This window comes from Schistocerca nitens, chromosome 2 (assembly GCF_023898315.1).
Source record: "Schistocerca nitens isolate TAMUIC-IGC-003100 chromosome 2, iqSchNite1.1, whole genome shotgun sequence".
Classification (NCBI taxonomy): Eukaryota; Metazoa; Arthropoda; class Insecta; order Orthoptera; family Acrididae; genus Schistocerca; species Schistocerca nitens.
The window spans coordinates 519,150,484-519,175,666 of record NC_064615.1 but is presented as its reverse complement, the minus strand read 5'-3'; the positions used below and the strand labels follow the sequence as shown (position 1 = coordinate 519,175,666).

Here is a 25,183-nt window from a genome sequence, read left to right as displayed (position 1 = left end):
TTACTATCTGAGGTTATCAGTCCCCTAGAACTTATAACTACTTAAACCTAAGGACATCACACACACCCATGCCCGAGGCAGGATTCGAACCTGCGACCGTAGCAGCTTTGTTACATAGCAGTGGAAGTATCGAAAGTGGTGGAGGAAAATCCTTTCGTGGTTACCTGCTGTTAACGTCAATAAATTTATTGACGACGGTAAAGAGAAAGGGATGATAGCGCTGACGGGAAAGGTGCGGAACATGCAAATAACTAAAAGCTTTGCGGAAACTTCCCAGTTTCTGTTGCATTAAACTGGACTTTCAGGCTTGTAAGGAAACGCTGAGAAACATGTCTTTGGGATTTGGTGCCAGAACAAACGAGCCATCATTTGTGTGAACGAGACGGTTCAGTTTCAAAAGAGACATAGTATATAATTTGTTTACGTAAAAATTTGGCATCGGATTCAAAGTGGATTCAGACGAAACGTGGTTTGACACGCATTACACTGTGAATAAACGCTGCGAAAGTGTGCAAGGAGTTCTGTGAAACAACAGAGATGCTCAATGTTTAATTACTACACTTTGCGTAGCATTACCGAATAGACATGTAGCGTATTAACCCTTTCGCTTTAAAAACTATTTGTACGCTGTTCTAAAAATTAAAGCTCAAAGATTGTCAGCTGTCGTTGTCAATCTTTCACTTTCATGTTAAAGGAGGTCGATCGGTTTTGACAGTCAATTTGGAGGGACGCATGAGTCCCAGAACGTAACTAGGTGTATGTCTGCACATTTGAGCCAAGGGTTTTACGGCAAAATTTTCGTTTTCGGGGGGGGACTTTATCAGGATGCTAAAAATGGAAAAGTATGACAAATCTGTACCAAACAACAGTTTTGAAAAAAACTGAAATATCCCAACCAAATTTTCAATGTAACAAATTCTTTTTACACTCAAAAGTCGTTCGCTGGGGCATTATCTCCAGTTAACTGATGTACAGGCAAAGAGTAGGCTGACCAGACATCCCTGTTTTCACATAAATGTCCCGGTGACCCGTGAAAATGATTCAGGACACACAACTACTACGGTTTCTAATCGAGAAACAAAATGATTGCAATAGAAGTTCTCATATAATTAAGTAATGATTATAAAGAATCCGCCTCGATTGCAAATAGAAACCGGATGTTGACCTAGGTTTCTTCTTCTTCTTCTTCTTCTTCTTCTTCTTCTTCTTCTTCTTCTTCGGAACAAACAAACTACAAACTGCCTAAAGAGGCATGGTCCAACATTAATACAGAATGCCCAAAAGTGCAAAAGACTCGCAATTAAATGTAAAATAAACGGTACGTGTGTACCATGCCAATAGCTGTACTTAGCTCAAACGTCAGAAGCGTGCTTCCTCAACCCAGCCAACGTTCGGTGGGCCGCAGGCTCTCATGTAAACCGAACGTTGGCTGGGGAGAGGGCAAGCAAGTTTCTGACGTTTGAGCTAAGTACATCTATTGGCATGGTACACACGTACAGTTTACTTTACATTTTATGCGAGTCTTTTGCACTTTTGGGCGTTCTGTATTAATGTTGGGCCATGCCTCTTTAGGCAGTTTTTAGTTTTAGTTTGTTCCGAAGAAGGCGTGGTTATCCGCGCCTAAACCTGGGTCAGCATTCGGTTTCTATTTGCAATCGAGGCGGATTCTTTATAATCATTAAATTATTCACGATTACTGACGCGCTGCAATGTTAAAAGTTCTCATATAATTAAGTATTTGTGAAAAACATATTTCCTAGAAGTAAGACGTTATAGAAATGTGTTTTCAAAATATATATCGCATTTGGTTTAACTGGTCTTATACCTAAAGAAAGAATAAGATACATTATGTTGAAAGGAAAACCAGGCACTATCCTCTGCCTCTAGCTTGCCTGACATTCCACTTGGCCCTGGAGACAAATAAAACAAAAACCAAATGAGATATAACGGCGCATCACTTAAACCAATTCTCCTAATGGGACTGCAGCCATATGGAAGTTCATTTTGTGAAGAATGTGGTCGACGCAGCGTGTGTTAGCAGTGTTTATTGAATCTTGTTTAACGGTATGCACGTTTGCTCGAACAGTCAGCTGACAAATGAGAGGGCGGCGCTTTGTTAGAGATTTCACTCACTTTGTGACGAAGCTTCAAATCTATTGGTTTTTGAAACAGCTTACAGTTCTGACTTAGTAGCGAAAGTCTGCGGATGATCAACTGTGCGGGCAAAGTTACTACCTACTATTGTTACTAGTCAGAAAAAAAACTGGTAAAAATAATGTTAGACTCACAGGGTGTGGTACCTGGTAAAAATGTCCAGGCGGAAGTGTTTACTTAAATGTTACAGGAAAATTTTCCATTTCTTAAAGGAAATGACATATATGACCCGCCAGGTTAGCCGAGAGCTCTAATGTGCTACTTTCTGGACTCTGATAGGCGCGCCGGCCCCGGATCGAATCCGCCCGGCGGATTAACGACGCGGGCCGATGTGCCGGCCTGCCAGTATGTGGTGTTTAGGCGGTTTTCCACATACCCTAGGTGAATACCGGGCTGGTCCCCACGTCCCGCCTTAGTTACACGACTCGTAGACATCTGAACACGTTCGCACTATTCCATGGATTACACTAGACGCAGACAGCTGGGGTACACTCACTCATTTCGTCCTGGGGCATACGGGGTGGCGGCAGGAAGGCCATCCGGCCAATGCCTTAACATTGCCAAATCCGTACCTAAACACGCCAACCCTGCACAACCGCGGGATAAAGGCACAAGCGACAGATAGGAAGGAAGAAAGAAAGAAAATTACATAAATGATAAAACTGACTGTATGGTATGCAGATCGGTTTTTATCAGTGGGTAACAACGGGAGAGGCGACATAAAAGATAGTCTTCAAAAGAAGCACAAGGAAGTGTCACTGGCGTCTACAAGTAGCAAGAAGATGAATTCGTTTTTTACAAGAAACACTCCAGGAATACCGGATTTAAAACTGGCTGCTGAAGAAGCTATGTTTGCGTATCATGCCGTCTGTCACAACCACACACAGCTTTCGAACAAATGTCTGTACTACTACTTTGATCCATAAGCTTTTCGACAGGCCTAAATACTGTTGTGCTAGAACTAAAAGTGAAGCAGTTGTTGTTAATGTGTTTGCCACCCATGCTTTTACAAGTAATAGTTTATGCATTACAAAAACCACATCAAATCACAAAGCAATGGAAATGATTCATTAATGGTTCGACATAACATCCCTGGTTTCGGTGTAAAAGTCCAAATATTGCATATTAGCGATATACCAAACGAAACAGGTGATACACAAATTAAATTTATTGGAAAAATTTGGACAGAATATGATATAATGGACAAAGTGATTTGTATAAAATGCAGATACAAATATTGTGATTTTGTCCAAAATTTACAAATATTTTGAAACATGTGCAGTCAGAGACAGCGTGTTTAAAAGAATTCTGTAAGTTTACGGATGTTGAATACAAGTCGTTGCTAAACAACAGCAAAACACCATGGCTGTGTCTTCTTAATGCGTAGAAGAGGGTTCTGGATATTGTTTTAAGGGCCTGTGTCATACCTTTTGTTAATTAACAATTACCCTAAAATTTTGCTTAATTTCTTCACTAACATCCCTTCGCCATTTGATGAAGATTTTTAGTAAATCAGAATTTTTGTTGCCACCAGTAAACAAATTGAGAGTGAAAATATCTCCTTCACTGAAACTTTTAATCTGACTGACAATTTTACACAAAAGTTAATTTTTAGAAAGTTTAAGAGTTTTATAAAAACAGCAGTACACGAGATGTTTAAAAATCGTTTTAAAGAAGGATTTATTACAGAAAAAGAGTTCTTCAAACTATACGATACATTTTTTGATGACTGTGTGAATTACATAAAACATAGCCCTCAGGTCACTATTCAGACAATCAGGATCTATCTTGGATCCGTTGCGACAGTCTAGTGCACTGGACTTCTCTTAGGTTTTTGTCTCAGTGACATATTCCTCTGTCTGCTTTAAATGAAAATTCATTATTTGAGGAGTTGGAACGTAATGAACAGCATATCAAAGACTGGGTAATGAAGAAAGTGTTTCCTGACGAAAGCTGGGCTGCAATATTTAAAAAATGTGAATTTTGTAATGTTACAGTGGAAAATGCAGCGAAACTTGTTAGTTTTGCCTTGTGTATGCCAGGCACATATCCTGCAGTAGCGAGGGTGCTCAGTTTCATTGATATGTACTGGCATGATGAAAAATATCATCTTAGTTTTGATGCAATGACAGCTATAATTGTGAGAACTCATTTCAAATCTTGCACAGAATTCTATAATTATCTTATTTCTAACAGGGAACAGTTAGAATCAGTTCATTCTTCTGATAAATATAGCAAAGATAAAGCTTAGGATGAAATTCACAATCTGTATCTGATTTCTGAGTAGTAATATTGCATAGCTTTTAGGATTAACAAATTGTACCTATTTAAATTAGTATTTGACTGAACACTGCAGAAAATATATGCCAGTTATTATAATAAAAAGTATGTATCACTTTTTTATTTTCAAAGAAAAGAATTTCATTTACGTGTATTGCACTTACACCTTTTCCAATTAACAAAATGCAAATACATTCTTGTTATAGGATTCTCAGGTGTTGCCTCATCATCATAAGCCTATTATCGATTTCAAAAATATCACAATTACTGACAAGAAAGGTAAGTATAATTGTAGTAGGCCTAATTCAGTTAAGTATGAAGTATTAGCAAAAGTGTCCCAGTTTTTTCTCTCTGAAATCTGCTCAGCCTAACCAAGAACATTACTGAATAGTTCCATGAGCAGATGCAGTGTGCCGGATATAAACGCGTTCCGCTCTACGTGATCGCTCGCAACTCTCTCTGTATTCAGCCTATGGTAAATAGAATTTTTCTGTTCGTTCCGCAAACTTTTCGCTATAGGGTAGCGCAAGACAGATAATATGCTCAAAACTGATATTAGTCAACGGAAATAACGTCACACGGCGCAGTCATACGCTGCCATATAAAAATTAATTCTTAACAATTATTAAAAATTCCTTTTCAAATAAATCTCTTTCTATTTGTTTATAGAGGAATATTTTCCCTTGTTTTGTATGTGTTTGGAAATGTTGCGCCCTATTGTAGCAAGAAATAGGTGTTTTGTTTGCAAACGACTACCGGTATTATAGTGTTGAATACTTAAGAAAATTTTTTAGGATTCATGGTTATCGGGTAACACGAAACACCCTCATAAAGAAATAATTTTCTCTTGAAGACGTTGGATTTAAACGTTAAGTAGAAAAAAAAGGAACTTACGCAACTAGCACAAACAAGAAGAATGAAATACTCATCTTGAGTTTGAAGCTCTTTTGTCAGTGTTTGCTTCCAAAAAGATTTGTCTCTGGAGAGGGTCCACCTTGAGCAAAACACAATTTTCCTTTTTTATTTCCCAGACAAGTTTCACTGACGTTCCAGCAGTATCAGGGTTTTATTTTTCATTAATACACACACACACACACACACACACACACACACACACACACACACACACATAGACATGGTAGACTCAACCATAACATGCCCAGGCGTAAAATTTCGAAGTAAATGATTTTTCTACATTAAGTTCTATATGACAACAAATGACAAACTGTGAAACAAAACAACTCCATTAAACAACATAAAAATCCCGGAAATCCACAGCATTTGGTAACAACGCGTATATACAAAATTATCTGTTTTTCAAATATGTAAATACTGTCTCAAAAACTGAAATCTGTATATGTACAACTAGTAAAGAGCATTTCCCTTGTTTCATAGAAAGATAATAGAAAATCAACTGATTATGCTGAAACTCCAGCAAAACATGTAAGGGAAATCAAAAGAAAAATTGTGTTTTGTTCAAGACGAACACACTCCAACATTAAATCAAGAAGTAGTTGTAACGTTATCATGAGATAACAATGTCTTCTGGTATGCGTTCAGTGACTTATTTAGAATCCAAGTCTTAGTCTGCAGAACCACGCAGGAATATTAATTGGTTGAGACTTTCATGGTAAATAACTATGAACTTGTAAAATTAAGAAAACTACACTTGATATAATACCTATCATGATACTATATTCTGAAGTGGCCCTGTGGCGCAATGGATAACGCGTCTGACTACGGATCAGAAGATTCCAGGTTCGAATCCTGGCAGGGTCGTTTATTTTTACACAACTAAAACTAATATTTTGTTTACGTATTAACACAAATTTGTGGTATTTCATTCTTTTACAGCGCTTTTTTGCGTGATATGAGATTTTGTCCTTAGTTCTTCCTGAGACTAAAAGAAAATACATTACCGATCCCTTCAAACAGAAACTGCTTTACGGGGTGACATGATGATAACGTGTGAATTGCACAAGTGTTAAGTGTAGGTAATTTCGCTGAGCTCGATGACTTAGAAAATAGGTATTCAAATGAGAGTCTTACGATTCCTTCGCCGCCCCCGCCCCGCCAAAAAAATGTGTCATGCGAATTTATTGCAACTAGCCTGACACTGCTCAAAACCAAGTACCCCACTGTACTATTTAACGATATTTTTACTTGCTTCTACAATAGTAAAGTCAGACCAGCACTTTAAATCACCTGTGACATCTATTTTCAGTTACTTTTAGGGCTATTGAATTTTAGTATAATATTTATGGGGAAACTACTAAGGAAGAAAATGGAGTCCTATATCCAATTTGTCGAATTAATAACTCACGAATAAGACACTAAAGAGGAGAACTGGTTGTTAATAGCAATAATTTGAATCAGGAGTCGGTTTGTGACTGAGTTTCATTGAATTATTCACTGTGTGTCTATAGTCCTTCCTACCTACAGCTATAAAAATGTTTCCTCCGGGCCGGATTCGAACCAGCGACCTATGGATTTCTGCTTATAGAGCCTCTACAGTCCACCGCTCTACCAACTGAGCTACCAGAGGAACCTGGTAACGGTTTCCGCCATCTTGAAACAGAAGCGCAGACGGCTTCGGTGCCTCTTGAATGAAGTGACATGTATGAAAACGATGAACAAAAGAATGTTTGCTGGAGCTAAAACGTTAAAAACGCTTTTCTTTGATTATGTCCTAAGTATATACTGTTCATCTTTCCCACTATTTCGCACGTATTTTTCGCGTTGGCTTACGAAATTCATAATCTAATATCACACCTTTTCGTGACAGGAATTTGCATTTCACCTCATTCAGGAGAAGAAATAAAGCTTGTATTAAGGCAAATTACACCTGATGATGGACCCACAGGGTCCGAAATGCATCGTACACTTAATAGACACGAAAAGTTGTGACTGAAAGAGTTTTTTAATTCATACCTCCAGTGTATTGAATACATTCACGTTTGAAGCTGCGAAATATGTATAAAATTAAATACCTACAAACGACTGGACATCCAAATACAAAGGGTACAGGAAAGTTCTGCAATACAGCTTTATTTATTTAATTTTTTCGAAGTAATTTCCACATTGAATACATCTGTCCATCCTCCGAAACCAATCCCTAAACCAGTTTTCCCAAGTTTCTTTAGGGAGTACACTCGTCCCTAGCCCTCAGGAGGTCCATCACTTGAAAACTGCACACATTTCAGCTTTATTTTCACATGTGGGAACAGTGCAAAGTCACATGGAGCAAGGTCTGGACTCTAAGGACGGTGCGCAAGAAGTTTCAGTCCTGTTCGCCACAAATATACGGTGCATTCTTTGGTGCGGAGAGCTGGAAAGTTGTCGTGATGGAGGAACCACGCGTCCATTCTTGACTTCGGTCGCAGGTTCTTCAATGATTGGATGACTTTGGGCAGGCACTTGTCAGGGTACCACTTAGCTGTGAAAGTCTTCTGTGTGTCCAAAACAACATTCTCAATAATTCCACTCGATTTGTAAAGAACAGCTATCATTTCCTTCTTCACTGATCGGGATTTTCTGACAGCCATGGGTGTGTCGTCATCCTCAGAGACCCAGACTTTGGAGTCTTAGTCGGCACGTCAGAATAATACAGCCAAGTCTCGTCACCTGTCACGATGTTATTAACATATTGACATTATCCCTTAGAAAAATTCATTAATATGTTCCGGCACCAAGTCATACGTTGTGTCCTCTTCCATAAAACTATGCGGCACCTACAGACAACAAAGTTTCTTTACTTGCAAATGATCATGCAGAAACGAATGAACTGATGATCGCGGCCTCTCAGCGTCCTTCAGAGTGAAATTCCCTCTTTGCAATTCTCTGTACCTCCTGAATATAGTTGTACGATGTGGGCACACATCACGGAGTGCAGGGTCTATGTTTAAACCACGCGCGTAGGTGTACCGCAAAACTGCCCGAATCTCACTTCGTGACCACGATGCCACAGCAAGCACTTCAAACTAACCCTGATAATGAACGACTGCGTCCATAGACTTGCACAGCGGATTACAATTCAAGTATGAAGTATTCTCAGAACACAGAACAAACAGCCGACCGAGACTTTTTGTTGCCTCGTATTGCAAAACTTTCCTAGTACCTTTTCTATACAGCATTAAATGGATCAGTGAGGCGAGGGTGTCCCTGTCAAAGACCCATTTTGCAATAGCTCTAGACCCGCCGAGGAAGATCGCCAATAACATCGCGGGCTACTCTGTAGAGGGCAAAACAGCTGTCTTTGTAGCCTACGCAGATGACATAGGAATCTTCATCTAACAACAAGAAGACATAACAACAGTAGAAGAAACACTAAAGACCTTTGAAGAAGAATCAGGCGCGAAGATAAATTGAAAGTAGTGCCACTGCCAATTGGCAATAAGCAACTAAATGCAGTAAGCCAATGGTATATTTCACTCGAGAGCCACAAAGCACTCGGCATCTTCAGACAGCTTTGCCCACTGAGAATTGCTGCATACAATTGGAGAAACGTGCTGCATACAATACGAGGCCTCACAAGAACAGACGCAAATGGGAAACTATCCCTTCATCAAACAGCAGAACTTATCAATACAACGATACTATCGAATGGCCCTTACCTGGCACAGATCCTGTGCATACCCACGGAAGTAACGGGAGCTACGCACTGCCTCCTATGGCACAGAGAAATATTCAAAGTGGCGCAGGAAACATGCTCACTACAGGTGGAACAAGGACTGGGCTCAGTGGAGATCAAAACGAAATGTGCGGCGCTGCTTTTAAAAAGGACGCTAGAAACAGAGGACAAGAACCCAAACAGCATCACGGCTGGGAAGAACAACCTGCGTCGGAAGAACTGCCAACAAATCCTACCCACATACCATAGAAGCTTCACCACATAAAATAGCACTTCATAAATACAAGCTATGCGATCACAACCGTGGCCAATCCCAGCCACAGGGCAGCAAAGAGAGTATAAACCGTGCTGTGAGGAAGGCCTGCGAGGAACAAAATTGAATATAAATTCCCAGATTTCGACTGGCCACAAATATGGACGAACATTTCGGAAAGCACGCTACCAAACCAAGAGAAATGGAGCTGTTATCGAATAGGCAACAGGAGGGTACCAACAAACCAAAAACTGTCTTAGATACGGCTTAAAGAAACAGACAAGTGTGACGAGTGGAACTGTGTCGGCACATCAGCTCACGTTTCACATGCATAAACGGGATCAGTATATGGGAAAAATGCCAAGAAATGGTGGCAAAAATAAATAGAATGGACCCACGTTCTGTAACAACGACAGCCATCACCGTGCCCGACGCCAAACCCTTCCCTAGCCGAAAAGACTGGCGAAACTGTGGATCCTAGGGATGACCGGCCACGCTATCATAGCGAATAGACAGACAAGCCGCGTCGACTTCTTTATAGACCTCTGGGAGGAGCACATGGAAGCCCAGCACCACAGTGGGTACCACGGGAACTTTCAGAACTACTTCTCGGTAGTCCTGCAGCAGCCATCTACCACGTCTTCCCCGGCACCACGGGACCAACAGCAGCCCCTTCCACATACATCCGCACAGCAACCACCAAAGTGCAGTGATTAAGGTTTAAATCTAAAAAGAAAAAGTGAAAGTAAAAAGTGCTCCCCAAGTGATCAAGCAATACAGCAAGTAAAAAGAAAAGAAATGTGTTTTCTCTTTATATGTTCTCACGTCTTAGTGTTCAGTGCTACAATTTTCCACACTGCACAAAGCAACAGGTTTAGTTTAGTGTGTTTTAAAACTTGGTGCTCCAGTGCCATCACTTCTACCCTAACGATATGTGTGTAAACAGACCACCAAATAGTGTGACGACGGCAAAACAGTCTTCGTGTAGTAGAGTTACAGCACAAAACGCATGTGTCTCATTCTCGCTTATGCATGCAACAACTAAATAACAAGTACACCTTAGTGGCGTCACGAAACACTCAAACTCTTTCGCTCATTTCTGCTTTCCTCCTTTCTCCTTTGACTATCAAGAATATATATATCTCATGTAATTCATTTATGTTTAAAGGTTCAACGTAATATCAGATACATTTATCGACTTGTCTATGCATACTGTTTCCCCCTACAAGGAACAAGAAATAAAAATCAAAGACTCCTGTAGCACTAATACAGTCATTCAGATTCCCGTGACGCTTTCCCTTATATTGTTCTAACATGTTCTCTTACCTTGTTTGCAAATACGTGATCCAAATAACTGTATATACTACCTGTATAATAAGCACATAACTAACCTAGTCTCATTTTAGTACGTAACATTGCAAGTGAAACAAACTAAAATATCAAACTAAAATATCGGTTGAATGTCTGTCATGTCTGTCGTGTCACGACTGCCGCTACAGCCCTGGGACAAAACTATACGGCAATGGAAATGGAACTGAAGTATTATACTAAACTCAGAACAAAAGAAAAAAAAGAACATTAACAACGAAAAGACTGAAAGGAAAATTAGTAAAACGGCAATGAATACTGCCAACTCAAAAATAATAAAAAATAACCAAACTTTTAATTCGTTGCAATGGAGTTGTTTTCTTGTTATATTTTCAAATAACTATTTTGGTTAAAAAAAAGTCGGGCGACCCGTGTTCAAATCTGCCCCGAGCCCTTTTTTTTGCTGTATTCAAATTTGTTTCTGTGTTGTGGTGTAACGTCAGTTTGCAACAGTGAGGTGTAAGGGAGGACCTATTTTACAGTTGATTCTTCACAACTAGCATATGCTATTAGCAGCCGAAATGAAGCCGCTTTCGAATGGGGACTGCAAAGTTTGATGACAAAGCGACAAGGCAACCGAATCCTCCACCAGAAAACACGTCTGGTGTGTCATACACGGCATTAGTGACAGTACGTGTTTCATATGATAGGAATCTCTTATCGACGTATCTAACTTGTACGCCTGACAAGAGAGAGATATGCCTCCTTGCACGATTTAGCCGTAAGTATGAATGTAATCAGTCCCAAGAAAATGATGCAAACATAATAGTTTGCCACATAACGTGCAACAATTTCACATCACACAGTTTCCCTGTGCTCTGTCAAAACACATGGTTTTAACGTTTTTGAAGTTGCTTTTCGTTTTGGAAGTTCTGACTCTTTAATTCCTTTGTTGGAACATAGTTCACACCTGTTTATTTGTGGTTTTCATTTCTATGAAACATGTGTTATCTCGCCTTCTCTTACTATTAATCATTTACTAGCGACAGTTACTTATTCTTACCACATGATTCATATAGTCTGTAACCGATGTACATTGTGACAACTGCGAATACTACGGAAAGAGAACAAACATTTAAACGACCGGACGGACAGTTCATAATGTTGTGAAAAAATAAAGAAATGGCACGATGGAGTTTTGAACACGGTTTGTCCAGTTCACAATCTAACACCGTGACCACTTTCACTTTTTTTACTATTACACACATTTTTAACCTCCCATTCCTGAAATTACATAGAACTAAAAAAAAAAGCTAATGCCACCGCCACTTTTGCCCTAAATATTTAAGCAGCAGCCCCAAAAGTAAAGCTCCACCACTTCAGGCGTTGGCCCCTATCACGGAAGACCCCAATACCTTCTATCAATTAAAAATTAAAAAAAAACAGAAAAGGTGGATACATGGAAGGTACTTTAATTTTTTATATTTATTTATTTTTTATTTTATCATAAATAAATTCATTTCCGTCGCACAAGCAGGTCCTCGCAAAGTCTGGCGATCGCATTCGACATCTGCCGGAAAGAAAATCCTGCGCGATGGTGACACATCAGTAGGTCATCGATGCACGTCTTCTCGGAAGTGTGTATGAATAACCGTTGAGGGGATCGTATCTGTATAACGGAAGAAAGGTCATATGTGAGCGGCTCTGTACATATATGATCCAGCTGCGAGGTGGGTTGTGGAAAGAGCTCCAGAGGAAGTTCAAGGAATATTGTTGGTACTTTGGGTTCCTGACTACTGTACAATGTCATTAAGTTACTGCCAGAAATCGAGGGCTGATTTGTCACCATTAGACAGGTAGTGGACTGCGTGCCCGCAAACCAAAGTCACTGAGTAGGTCTTGGCGTGCGGGAAATAGTCCATGTCCGGGAAGAGAATCATTTGTGGGTTGATGCAGTCGTGCGTGTCTGGCGAACCAAAAGCCAAATACTACTCGATTCGCCGCACACATGGCGCCACGTGGATCCGATGGAGACGTGACTGGCAGACCAGCTTCCAGTTAACCATCACATACCAGGTGGATTGGATATCCAAAGCACGGCTGTTCAGCTTCGCTCGATAATGCACTTGTTATACTTGGACCGTTCACTGTTTATGTTTTGCTTCTTTTTCTTCACAGTTCAGTATACCTTCTTCCTCTTTTCATGCTTGGTTTGTTTTCAGTTTTTGGCGAGCTATCCGCTGGGCAATCTTACCACTAAATTTGAGGGGGGTGCTAATGGAAGTTTCCCGTGTCAGAAGAGAGGCGCTTGGATACAGGACAAACTATTCGTACCTTCTCCAGCGACTACTCGTACCTTACAGTTCTTTGAAACGGAGGCAATGGTTCTAGTGATTTTCAGATTACCATTCTGTGGTGCTAAACGATGTCGTAGCTTTTTCTAATATTCCAGCCATTTTTCCTCAGTTGCTAGTTCAATTAGGCTATATCGTAACATTCTGAAGTTGTTAAGTGACTTATAGCCCACACAAATGGTCATTTTCCGCAACAAAATTGCACAAGTTTTTTCTCAGAGGTGGTAAATATCAATAGCAAAAACCACAAAATGTTCGTACTTTCTTCAGTTTTTATCTTTATCTCAAAAACTATCCGTTTTTCAATGGTGACCACCACACATGAAATTAAAGCACACAATATTTCCTACAAAATCCAATCGTCTGGGTTTATTTCTAGCCAAACGACCCCTCCCACATGTCTGCCTTTCGTCGGTGCTGTATTGTCCATGTATTACGCTTATGAGGTTGTTTTGAATAAGTTGATGACAAAGCATGTTGTTGGATGAAAATAATATTAAAGTATATTTACAACACATTGGGTACATGACACAATTAAAGATGAATGTGAAATCTGTGTGTAATAATGTGCATGTGTCATGATTTGAGTGAATGTTGAGCCTAGGATTGGATCATCAGTTTGAGCAGGTTCTACATCTGGAAAGGAAAGACAGCATTTAATGATCGAACATGGATACACAAGATAGATAATTGTATAACGAACTATCGATGTGTTAAAAAATAACTGTGGTCATTAAGCCAAATCACTGTCTTTCGAAGGATGGTAGTCGCCAAACTATCAGACAAATTAGCTCTACAACCCCTGGCTTTCTTCGATGAGGGTAGAAAATGAAAAAGAACAGAATTTGGAAGACGTTTAAAAGTACAAAGCAGACTCTACACTGTACGACAGCAGTACAGTACATGTGACTGATAGGGTTTTTCTCTTGTACAGACTGGTATGGTCGAGTGGGCATAGCCACTAACAAATTTGTCGCTCATATATCTATTTTACACAAATAATTACAATCAAAGTGCGACAATTGTGAACGATGGGCACTTGGAAAGACAGAAGACCGCCAAATCCGTGGAACGCTTAAGGAGGTCGACCACAAATCAGTCCGAGGGGTTACAATTTAGAAGCACCATAATACCAACAATTTAACAAGTAAATTTTCTACCGAATGAGAAACAACGGTAGATTAATCACCATGCTGACGACAAAATGTAATGAAAGTAGAATCTCCTCCACGTAGGCAGGGGATGATGCAGATTCTCTGACAGTGTGGACTGCAGAATCCCTGGCTTCGGCTCACAAGAATGTCACTATTGTGAGGTAAGGTAGCTGACCTTCTGGTCACAGAGATGAGTCTACAAACTCTCTCCCTGTCCCCACCCCCAATGTATATTTTCGTACGCCAGGGAGAGGTACATTTCCTCAGCTCCTCTACTATCCAGAAAATACAATGAGTACGTGTTGCCAACTACAAGCTCTTCCTCCACACAATGAGTGGTTGCAAATACGCATTGTTGAAGCAGGGCAAGACTAAATTTTTCAAGACCCTCTCCAAAAATGCACATCTAGAATCATACATTACTAAATCCGCTGATACTTCAGCACATCCAAACGAAGTATCAGCTATTGGGAAGAAATTTCTAATTGATGTTCATGGTGGTATCTGCCCAACCTCATGTGACATCCGCAAACAGAGCTTCCATACGTCCCACTGAAACAGCAGCTCAACAACACATTTTCAATGTTAATTTACAAAAAATGGATTGGTTCTGATCACCACACAAACTCCTGGCTCCTGAGGGACATCTTCAGCTTGCATCTTGCAAATGCAAGACAGATTGCCAACATCAGTGTGGATGTAGGCGATCACGACTCTTCTGCACGAAATTGCGTCAGCAATGTCAAGGGTCTTGTTCCAACGTCGATGATATTTTTGATACAGAAAACGACGGCATCCTAGACAAGCCCCTTGCAGTAGCACTAAAGCAACTGAGGTTTGGTTTGGATTTGTTTTAGGGCGAAAAAAACAACTGGGGTCATACGCGCCCATGTCAAAACTATAGAACACGGACATAGAGGAGTTAAAAAAACTACTATACATCAGTCCCAATTCACATAATAGAAGACAGCTAAAAACAGGCACGTGGAAAAAGGGCTACAAAAAACACCATACAGAACCGGAGGTCCAAACCTAAAAATCCAATAGCCTTCGCCACATTGCTATGGCAGATAAAATGTAAGATGCGGTCGACAGCCTGCTCGTCATTTGCTAAAACGGCCGATAACTCAGATGGCAAACCCAACCGGGAACGTAAACAGTTAAAAATGGGCAGTCTGTCACGAAGTAGCGGACAAGCAAAACTTGGGCACAATGTGTACGAAGTGTTGGGGTAGCGCCACTTATCAAATGACGATGGCTAAAAAGGCAGTGCCCAATACGCAGCCTAGTTAAAATTATCTCATCCCGGCGAGAGGGCCGAGAGGAGGCCGTCCAAGCCACTGGGAGAGGATTAATGAGACGGAGCTTATTCCCATGAAGCGAGGACCATTGGCGATGCCAAAGCGACACCACCTTCTGACAGACGGCAACACAGAGATCATCAGAGGGAATATAGGAACTCGCAGGCTGAGTTACGAGGACTGCAGTCTTGGCACAGCGTCATCAGCCTCGTTTCCTGACAGACCGACTAGACCAGGAACCCACAGAAACATCACACTGGCTCCACCAAGAGTGAGCAAGTGACAGTTTTCCTGGACCTGCCCGCTGCACTAAGGGATGGGCGATGTACAGTACACATGGAGTCTGAAGGGTGCTGAGTGAGTCTGACCAGAACACTCAATTGAAAAGCCTGTGTCGCTGGATGCACTCTGTGGCCTGATACAGGGCGAAAAGCTCAGCTGTAAATACCGAGCAGTGTGCCAGAAGCCGATTTCGAAAGACATGGGTGCCAACGACGAAGGCACACCCGACCCCACGGTTATTCAGAGAGCCATCAGTGTATACAAAGGTACTATCCTAAAGTTCCACATGAAGGCTGTGAAACTGATGGCGATAGACCAAGGCTGGAGCAGTGTCCTTAGGAAGTGAATGAAGGCCACGGTTAACATGGGCCTCATCACGAAGCCAAGATGGTGAAAGCTTCACACCCACCGGGAAAAGTGCAGGTAGTGTGAAGTTAAACCGCTGTAGAAAGTGCCAAAGGTGGACTTCAGGAGGTAACAGAAAAGAGGGACGCATCCCATACTGGCGATCAAAGGAATCACCAAGGAAGGAGGCACAGGATGGATGGCCACGCGTGGCAGACAAATGGCAAGCATACCTGCTGAGGAGAAAGTCACGGTGGTAGGACTGTGGTAGTTCAGCAGCTTCAGCATACAAACTCTCAGCTGGGCTAGTGTAAAAGGCGCCCGTTGTCAAACAGATGACACGATGGTGGATAGTGTTGAGACAGTGTAAGAGGGATGGGCGTCCAGACGCATTAATAAAGGACCCATAGTCGAGTTTTGAACGGACAAGGGACCAGTACTAACGGAGGAGGGTGGTTCGCTTGGCACCCCAGGAAATACCATTGAGGACACATAGGACACTGAGGAACCTCATACATCGGGCTGCCAGGTAAGACACATGGGAGGACCAAGAGTGTTTCCTATCGAGCATGAGCCCCAGGAATTTCGTAGTTTCAAGGAACAGAAGGGCAACAGGCCCAAGATGTAAAGATGTGGAAGAAACCATTTGCACAGCCAGAAATTGCAATAGATGGCAAAATCGTCAACAAAAAGTGAGTCGAAGATGCCCAGCAGGAGACAGTCCATTATAGGGTATAGGGTTAATGGAGATAGCATACAGGATGACATTCATGATGGAACCCTGAGACACACCGTTTTCCTGGATAAAGGTGTCCAACAAGGCATAACCCACATGCACCTTGAAAACTTGGACTGAAGGAAACAGGGCAGGTGGCCACGGAAGCCCCACGTGTAAAGATTACACAGGGTACCAGTTCTCTAGCAGGTGTTTGAGGCATTTTCCATATCGACACGTCTGGGATTTCTGCAGAAAACCACTCATGACTTGGGTGGACAAAGTAAAGAAATGGTCAACTGCAGAACGGCGCGCTCGAAACCCACACTGTGCATTCGTCAGTAAATTTAGAGACTCGAGCCACCATACCACCAGGACAATAATCATACATTCCATCACTTTGTAAACGCAGCTGGTAAGAGAGATGGGGCAGTAGCTGGAAGGACAGTTTTTGTCCTTACTGTGCTTAGGTAAGGGGATGACAGTGGCTTCACGCCAGCGTCTGGGAAATGCGCCCTCTGCCCAGATGCGACTGTACATGTTAGGCAGAAAGTGCTTGCCTGTAAGAGAAAGGTGCTGCAACATCTGAATATGGATGATGTCTGGAACTGGGGCAGATGATCGGGATGAACTAAGAGCATGATCTAGCTCCTTCACAGTAAAGGTGGCATTGTAGCACTCACGATTTGGAGAAGAAAAGGATATTGCCTGAGCCTCCTCCACTCGTTTCCGATGGAGGAACGCAGGGCGATAGTGGGAAGTGCTCGAAACTTCCGCAAAATGGCGGCCAAGGTGTTGGAGATACCAATAGGGTCCACGATGACATCTGCTACCATCACGCTGGAAATTGGGGAACGGATCTTGGTCCCAGAGAGCCGTTGGAGGTTGGCCCATACGACAGAGGAAGGGGTGGAACTGTTAAAAGAACTAGTGAATGAAATCCAGCTAGCTCTTTTGCTATCCCGAAGAATGCGATGACACTTTGCACTCATCTGTTTATAATGCATGCAGCTTGCCACTGTAGGGTGCCGGTTAAAAACGTGGAGAGCATGTCTCCGTGCGCGAATTGCGTCGCAGCATGCTTCAGCCCAGCAAGGGACTGGGACACTACGTGGTAACGAGAAAGTGCGAGGAATGGAACGTTCTACAGCAGTAACTATGGAAATCTTGTTCTTCGAAGGTCGACAGGGGGGATTAAAACTGCCAGTCAGCCTTAGCAAGGTGCCATTTGGGTGTCCACGCAGATGGTGTTGGAGTCAGCAAATGGATAGCACACAGGAAATGGTCGCTTGAGTAGGTATCAGAAAGAATGAACCACTCAAGTCGATGGGCAAGCTGAGCACTGCAGGATAGGTCCAAATGGGAATAGGTGTGCGAGAAGCCAGGTGGGGATGGAAGAGAGAACTGCAACAGCTTGAAGATGGGTCATCAGGGAGTTGGGTTGACTATGAATGTCATGCCGTATGAGCAGCACGACGCCCCATGAGATGGAATGCGGACCTCAGGGGGAAGATCAAAACAAATCAGTAAGGAATACGAAAGCTCAAAGCGGTCGTGAGGGCCCAATTTCGATTCCTGAAGGCAGAGTACAAGGAGACGCTGTGATGCTGAGCCAAGTTGAGGGAGAGATGTAGGGGTGTCACTTCGGCGGCTGCCACGTGACAGCCAGTGGAGAGTCGCCACTATAGGACACAGAAGCAGGGGGATTCTGCTACATGGGGGTCCTCAGAAGCATTGGCTTGCTTGTGCAGATGGTCTGTGGAGTCCAACACTGAAAACGGTTGGTGGTGCACACCAGCGACACGGAGGCCAGCCAGGCTAAAGTATCACGTGGCGACACCACTGAAGGGGATCTTCAAGCTGGTGAAGGTTTTTGTGTGGGGTTTAGGGCGTAAAACATCTAAGGTCATAAGCGCCAAGTAAAGAACCAGAGATGCGGGGACCGCGAGGGGAAAAACCGTTGCGAGGTCCAATACAAAAAGGAAGAAAAAACAAATCTAAAATATCAAGACATTACAGAAGAGTATCTAAAAGACGCCGACAAGAAATCAGAGTCACCAGGTAAAAATCAAATCTCTTTTGCCATATTACAGCTTTTTAATAAACTTAAAATGCGAACCACAGCTCACACGTCATCTGCTAAAGTGTCCGGCAAAGCGGGCAGCAGCCCGACCCTGAAATGTAGTGGCTAAAATAGGGGCAGAGGATCAGGAAATGTCTGACCGTTAATGGCTGCCTACAGAAAGGACAGCTGGGTGCAAGGTCGGCACTCAACAAGTGGCGGTGACTAAAGCGGCAGTGCCCTATTCACAACCGAGCTAACATTACTTCCTCACGCCGAGACAGCCAGGAGGAAGTCGACCAGGCTGTTGGGAGAGGTTTCACTTCTCTGAGTTTGCTCCCATGAAGGGAGCACCAATGATCATGCCAAAATCCTGATAGAGAAAAGTACAAAGATGTTGCGAGGGAACCGAGTAAGAGGTGGGCTGACCAAACTGGATGGCAGCCTTGGCTGCAGCATCATTCTCAGGCAAACCAACATGACCAGGAACCCACATGAACATTCAGGAACAAATGGAGGCAGTCCTGGATCCGTCGAATGATGGGGTGGACTGGATTGGGATAATCTAAACTCTGAAGGGCACTGAGGGAGTCAGAGCAGATCATGCAGCGAGTGAGCTGGTGCCTACAGATGTAGTGAACAGCCTGATAGAGGGAACAAAAGCTCTGCTGTAAAAATTGTGCACTGGTCGAGAAGCCGGTATTGAAACTTACCAGCCCCGATGACAAAAGCACAAGCAATGCCATGGGCGGTCTTCGAACCATCAGTGTACAAAAATATGCTATCGGCAAGTTGTGAGCGAAGTTCGAGAAATTTGCAACGATAGGTCAGCTCGGGAGTCAAATCCTTTGGGAACGAGCTGAGGTAAAACGAACACAAACCTGTGTCTGAAGCCAAGGTGGTGAAGGGCTTTCCCCCATTTGGAAAGTGGCAGGAAGTGTGAACTGCAGCTGCTGCAGCAGGTGACAAAAGGGGACGCTGGGAGACCACAAAGAAGAAACGTACATCTCGTACTGATGGTCAAGAATGTCACCAAAAAAAGGGTCAAAGGTTGGGTGGCCTGGCATGGGAGAAAGCCGACACACATACCTACTGAGTAGGATGTCACGCCGGTATGACAGTGGTAGTTCACCGGCTTCTGCGTAGAGACTCTCAAACAGGGCTAGTTCAAAAATGGTTCAAATGGCTCTGAGCACTATGGGACTTAACATCAGTCCCCTAGAACTTAGAACTACTTAAACCTAACTAACCTAAGGACATCACACACATCCATGCCCGAGGCAGGATTCGAACTTGCGACCGTAGCAGTCGCGCGGTTCCGGACTGCGCACCTAGAACCGCTACACCACCGCGGCCGGCACAGGGCTAGTACGGAAGGCACCAGTAGCGAGACGGATCCGTGTATTGTATTTAGAGGCGTAAAATAGAAGGCCGTGCAGAGAAGTAGACAATGCATCCATAAGCCAACTTGGAGCGGACAAGAGATCAATAGAAGCGGAGGAGGACAGTCCAGTCAGTCCCCCAAGAGGTTCCACTCAATATACGAAGGACATTGAGAGACCGCGTGCAGCGTGCAGCCAGGTAGGACACGTGGGGAGACCAACCGAGTTTCCAATCGAACGTAAGCCCTAAGAACTTCATTGCATCCACGAACGGGAGAGCATTTTGGCCCAGTCACAAGGACAGTGGAAGAAACGCCTTGTACCGCCACAAGTTGATGCAAACGGATTTGATAGCAGAAAAGCGGAAACCATTTGTGACACTCCATAAATCGAGATGGTCCAGAAAACGCTGAAGACAGCGTTGCAGGAGACACATCCGGTGGGAGCTGCAATAAATAGCAAAGTCGTCAACGAAAAGAGAGCCAAAAATGCCAGCTGGAAGGCAGTCCATAATGGGGTTGGTGGCTATGGCGAAGAGGAAGACAGTAGAAATCAAATTTTAGTTAATGATGATGCTGAAATTTTCATCATTTGAAATTTAATTACATTCGTTTCCTTGGGTGTTTAATCTCATCATACATTTCTTCAGTTTCTTCGTCATCTGCAGAGCTAGTTGACATATAAACCTGTACTACTGTAGTGGGCGTGGGCTTCGTGTCTATCTTGGCCACTATAATACGTTCACTATGCTGTTTGTAGTAGCTTACCCGCACTCCTATTTATTTATTCATTAATAAACATACTCCTGCATTACCCCTAGTTGATTTTGTATTTATAACCCAGGCATCTATCAAACCCAAATTCTTCCATCGGATTGCTATAAGGTAAAGCGTGATTCACCACTCTGTATCAGTTGTTTCCAGCCATCCACTGTCCAGTATCGTCGCACTTTACACCACTTCGAGTGTCGACTAGCATTGACTACACACATGTGTGTCTTACAAGGAGCTGATCAACCGTTGTACACTATTACTTTTAACTCCCTAAGCACAGCTAATGTACCAGCTGGACTGGTGGTAGCACTTTGGAACTAACGAGTGATTCCTTCCGTTGATATGCGATACAGTCACCTCCCACAATGCTCTGACGGTTCCTGTCCATTAGTACATGAGGTCTGCCTAACCTTGGTTTAGCAGTGGTTGTTCCTTCACGTTTCCACTTCACAAGCACATCACCAACAGTCGACCTGGGCAGCTTTCCAAGGGTTGAACGCCCCAGATGGATTTGGCACTAAAGTGACATCCAATGACTATTAAAAAACTGTGTTCAAAATCACTGAGCTCTCCTGGCCGATCCATTCTGCTGTTACTATTTCTCTGCTGACAACACAATATTCCCCGCTTCCTTTTATGCTGTCGGGCGGGCCCACCTCCTGTGGCATCTAGTGGTCAATTCCGCAGTACACAGACGTGTCCAGATACTTTTGATCAGGCAATGAAACATACGGTATTACAAGTTCTGAACTCATATTATCATCTGTTTAGCTATAGCAATACATCCCTCTGTTGTCTTTGTATGAATGATGTCCAATAAGTAATGCAAAACTTTCCTTTATGAAAGCAGGCTGGTTTTATTCACTATTCCTACACAGCATACTACTACCCACTCACTTGCCTACAATACCCTGTTTTTCAACACAACCTCCGCTGAATTCGACGGCCTTACGCCACCTTACTGGGAGGGCCAATATGCCCACATGGTACCACTCTGCTGGTCGACGTCGTAGCCAAAGCCCTGTAGCATCAATACATCTCCATTATCCACGTACTGCTTCCCGTGGAATGCCAAACAGATGGAAGTCGGATGGCGAGGAACCCAGTGGGTACACACCTTTGAGTCCCCCACCTGGTAGACGAGTGTGTCAGCACTACTAACAGACGTCCAGTTGAGCAGTAAGTGGTTTGATTGTGATCCGTCGATAATCTACAATGAGAGTGTCCGCACGTTTCAACATTGCAGGACTCACAGATGTGTGTTGCCGGCCGTCATGCTGGAAAGCAAGACAGTTTTGCACGACCTTATTGCGAAGATGACAATCGCCTCACCCAACAACTTTTCACTGCCAGCTCTTGGTAGACATTTTCCAAGCGCGTATGAATAGTTGCGTTGCTCTGGTTTTCCGCCAAAAAAAAAACTCCATGACAGCTCTCTACTTGGAACGCACCTCCGTTACAGACGCCATTTTGAAGGTCTTGAGTACTGCTCCAGTGTTTGGGATCCGTAACAGGTTGGACTGAAGGAAGACATCGGAAAAATCCAGAGGAGGGCTGCTAGATTTATTAGCGGCAGATGAACAAAATGTAAGTCTTACGGAGAAGCTTTGGGAATTCAATTGGGAATCCCTGGAGGGCAGGCGGCGTTGTTTTCGGGAAACATTGAGAAAATTTAGAGAAGCGGCATTTGAAGCTGACTATCAAACGATTCTGCTTCCGCCAACATACATCGCGCGTAAGAAGATACGAGAAATTAGGGCTCATACGGAGGCGTACAGATAATCGTTTTTCCATCGCTCTATTTGCGAGTGGAACTGGAGGGGAAATGAGAAGTGGTGGTGCAGAGTACTCTCCGCCACGCACCTTACGGTGTCTTGTTGAGTATTAATGTAGATGTTATGTATAGCGTCACCACCTATCAGTACTTCATGACACTATAGCGGTTGATGCTGAAGTATTCCATTATGTCCCACACAAATTCTGCATTTTTTTAACCGAATTGGCAGAGGAAAACGTGCTGCATTACTTATTGAACGTCTCTCATACGAAGTGAAGAGTGTGGAAAGTAAAAAACGTTCGTGTTGATGGAATGGTTACAGATCAATGATTTCAGTATTGCACAAACATTTCCAAGACTAATGCAGTCGCCTTCTACAGACGCTAGATGCACTTATTTTACAGGCACTCGCTGGCAGTCTAAGTTGTGCTCCGGTAGCGAGCACACTTTAAGACGACTAGGTTGTCTGGAAACACGAAAACATGTATATCAATAACGGCGGGTAAGTCTCTGAAAATCGCCGCTAAATCTACGTAGCTGGATCAGGAGGCACCACAAAGAATATTGGACCATAACACAAAAAGAAAAAATATGACTAACTAATGATGCAGAAGTCACGTCGCAAGAAGTCCTGTAATCCTGAACCAGATCAGGAAACTCATGGTAGACTTATGACTTCTAAGAAACCCCTGCACACGTTGGGTACAAGATGCCCCTAATAGAGATGGGCAAACTCGTTCATCCTTGGGAACTAGTTCACTGCTGATCGTTCTTTTTTGGGAACCATTCATTTTTACTCGTTCACCGTTCATTTGTGCTTGGTATATGGTTCTTATGAAAAACTGAAAACTAGTAGTGTAGGTGACTGAAGGATGGATGGCACCAAGAGGTGGCACTTGCCTCCCCCCTGGAGTATAGAGTTTTTATTCATTACAGAATTCTTACACACTTTTAGAAGTAATTTCTGTGATTCTGCAGAACCTCTCGTTTAGCCAACTGTAGCGTTGTTTGTAACTGAGCGTCCTACCCCTACATATTCTCCGTTTCCGTTAAGTCTGCGTAATGTTCTTTCAACTGGACTGTGATCTTTTTGTTGGCTATTCGTTGTTTAGGTGAAACGTTGAGACTTCTGCCTTAGCGGCACTTGGCTGCAAGCTCCATTTGCGAAAATATTCGACATAGTTGATATATTACTGGTCAATACGGATTCGGTAATCAATAAAGCCTCAGAAACCACTGTACGTTCAAATTAGTAGGCTGCTGTTTGTCACTGATGAACGATAACCCGAAGTTATTCATGAACGTCAAACCGAGAAATGACCTCTTCATTGGTGAAAGTCTAGTTACATGCTGTTGGTATAGGAGAAAATCTGTTCAAAATTTCAAATTATTCGTTAACCAAAATGCAAATAACTTTTTTTAATTACATACTAGTGTTCAGCACCCACGACTGTGTGGAATTCAAATTACGTAAAGCGAACATGAACACAAGCTGCTTCCTCCGATTTTAAATCCACGTGATTTAAAGTATACTGAGGTGACAAAAGTCATGGGATAGTGACATGCACATGTACAGATGGCGGTAGGATCGCGTACACGAGTTATAAAAGGGCAGTGCGTTGGTGGAGCTGTCATTCGTACCCAGGTGATTCACGTGAAAAGGTGTCAAGACGTGATTACGGCCGCACGACGGGAATTAAGGGGCTTTGAACGCGGGATGGTAGTCGGTGCTAGATGCATAAGACATTCCATTCCGGAAATTGTTTGGGAATTTAATATTCGGAGAGCCACATTGTTAAGAGTGTGCCGCAAATACCATATTTCAGGCATTACCTCTCACTACGGACAACGCAGTGGCCAACGGCCTTCACTTAACGACGAAGAGCAGTGGCGTTTGCATAGAGTTGTCAGTGCTAACAGACAAGCAACACTGTGTGCAATAACCACAGAAATCAATGTGTGACGTGCGACGAACTTCTATTAGGCCAGTGTGGCGAAATCTTACGTTAACAGACTATGGCAGCAGACGGACGACACGACTGCCTTTGCTAATAGCACGACATAGCCTGCAGCGGCTCTCCTGGATTCGTGACCATATCGGTTGGACCCCAGACGACTGGAAAACCGAGGCCTGGTCAGATGAGTCCCAATTCCAGTTGGTAAGCTGATGGTAGGATTCCAGTGTGGCGCAGACCTCACGAAGTATGGACCCAAGTTGTCAACAAGGCACTGTGCAAGCTGGTGGTGGCTCCATAGCGGTATGTACTGCGTTGACATCGAAATGATTGGGTCCTCTGGTTGAACTGAACCGATAATGGACAAATGGTTATGTTCAGGTACTTGGAGATTATTTGTAGCCGTTCATGGGCCTCGTGTTCCCAAACAACGATGGACTTTTCATGGATGACAATGT

At 43.1% G+C, this 25,183-nt stretch overlaps 2 non-coding genes across 2 annotated transcripts; one reads left to right on the top strand and one right to left on the bottom strand.

Annotated features, from left to right (window-relative positions):
- The first annotated feature begins 6,140 nt into the window (after positions 1-6,140).
- Trnar-acg (transfer RNA arginine (anticodon ACG)) lies at positions 6,141-6,213 on the top strand. Its single transcript has one exon. It is a non-coding gene; the product is annotated as a tRNA-Arg (tRNA).
- Positions 6,214-6,889: 676 nt separating this feature from the next.
- Positions 6,890-6,979, bottom strand: Trnay-gua (transfer RNA tyrosine (anticodon GUA)). Its single transcript is given in 2 exon segments — positions 6,890-6,925; positions 6,943-6,979. It is a non-coding gene; the product is annotated as a tRNA-Tyr (tRNA).
- Between the last annotated feature and the right edge of the window lie 18,204 nt (positions 6,980-25,183).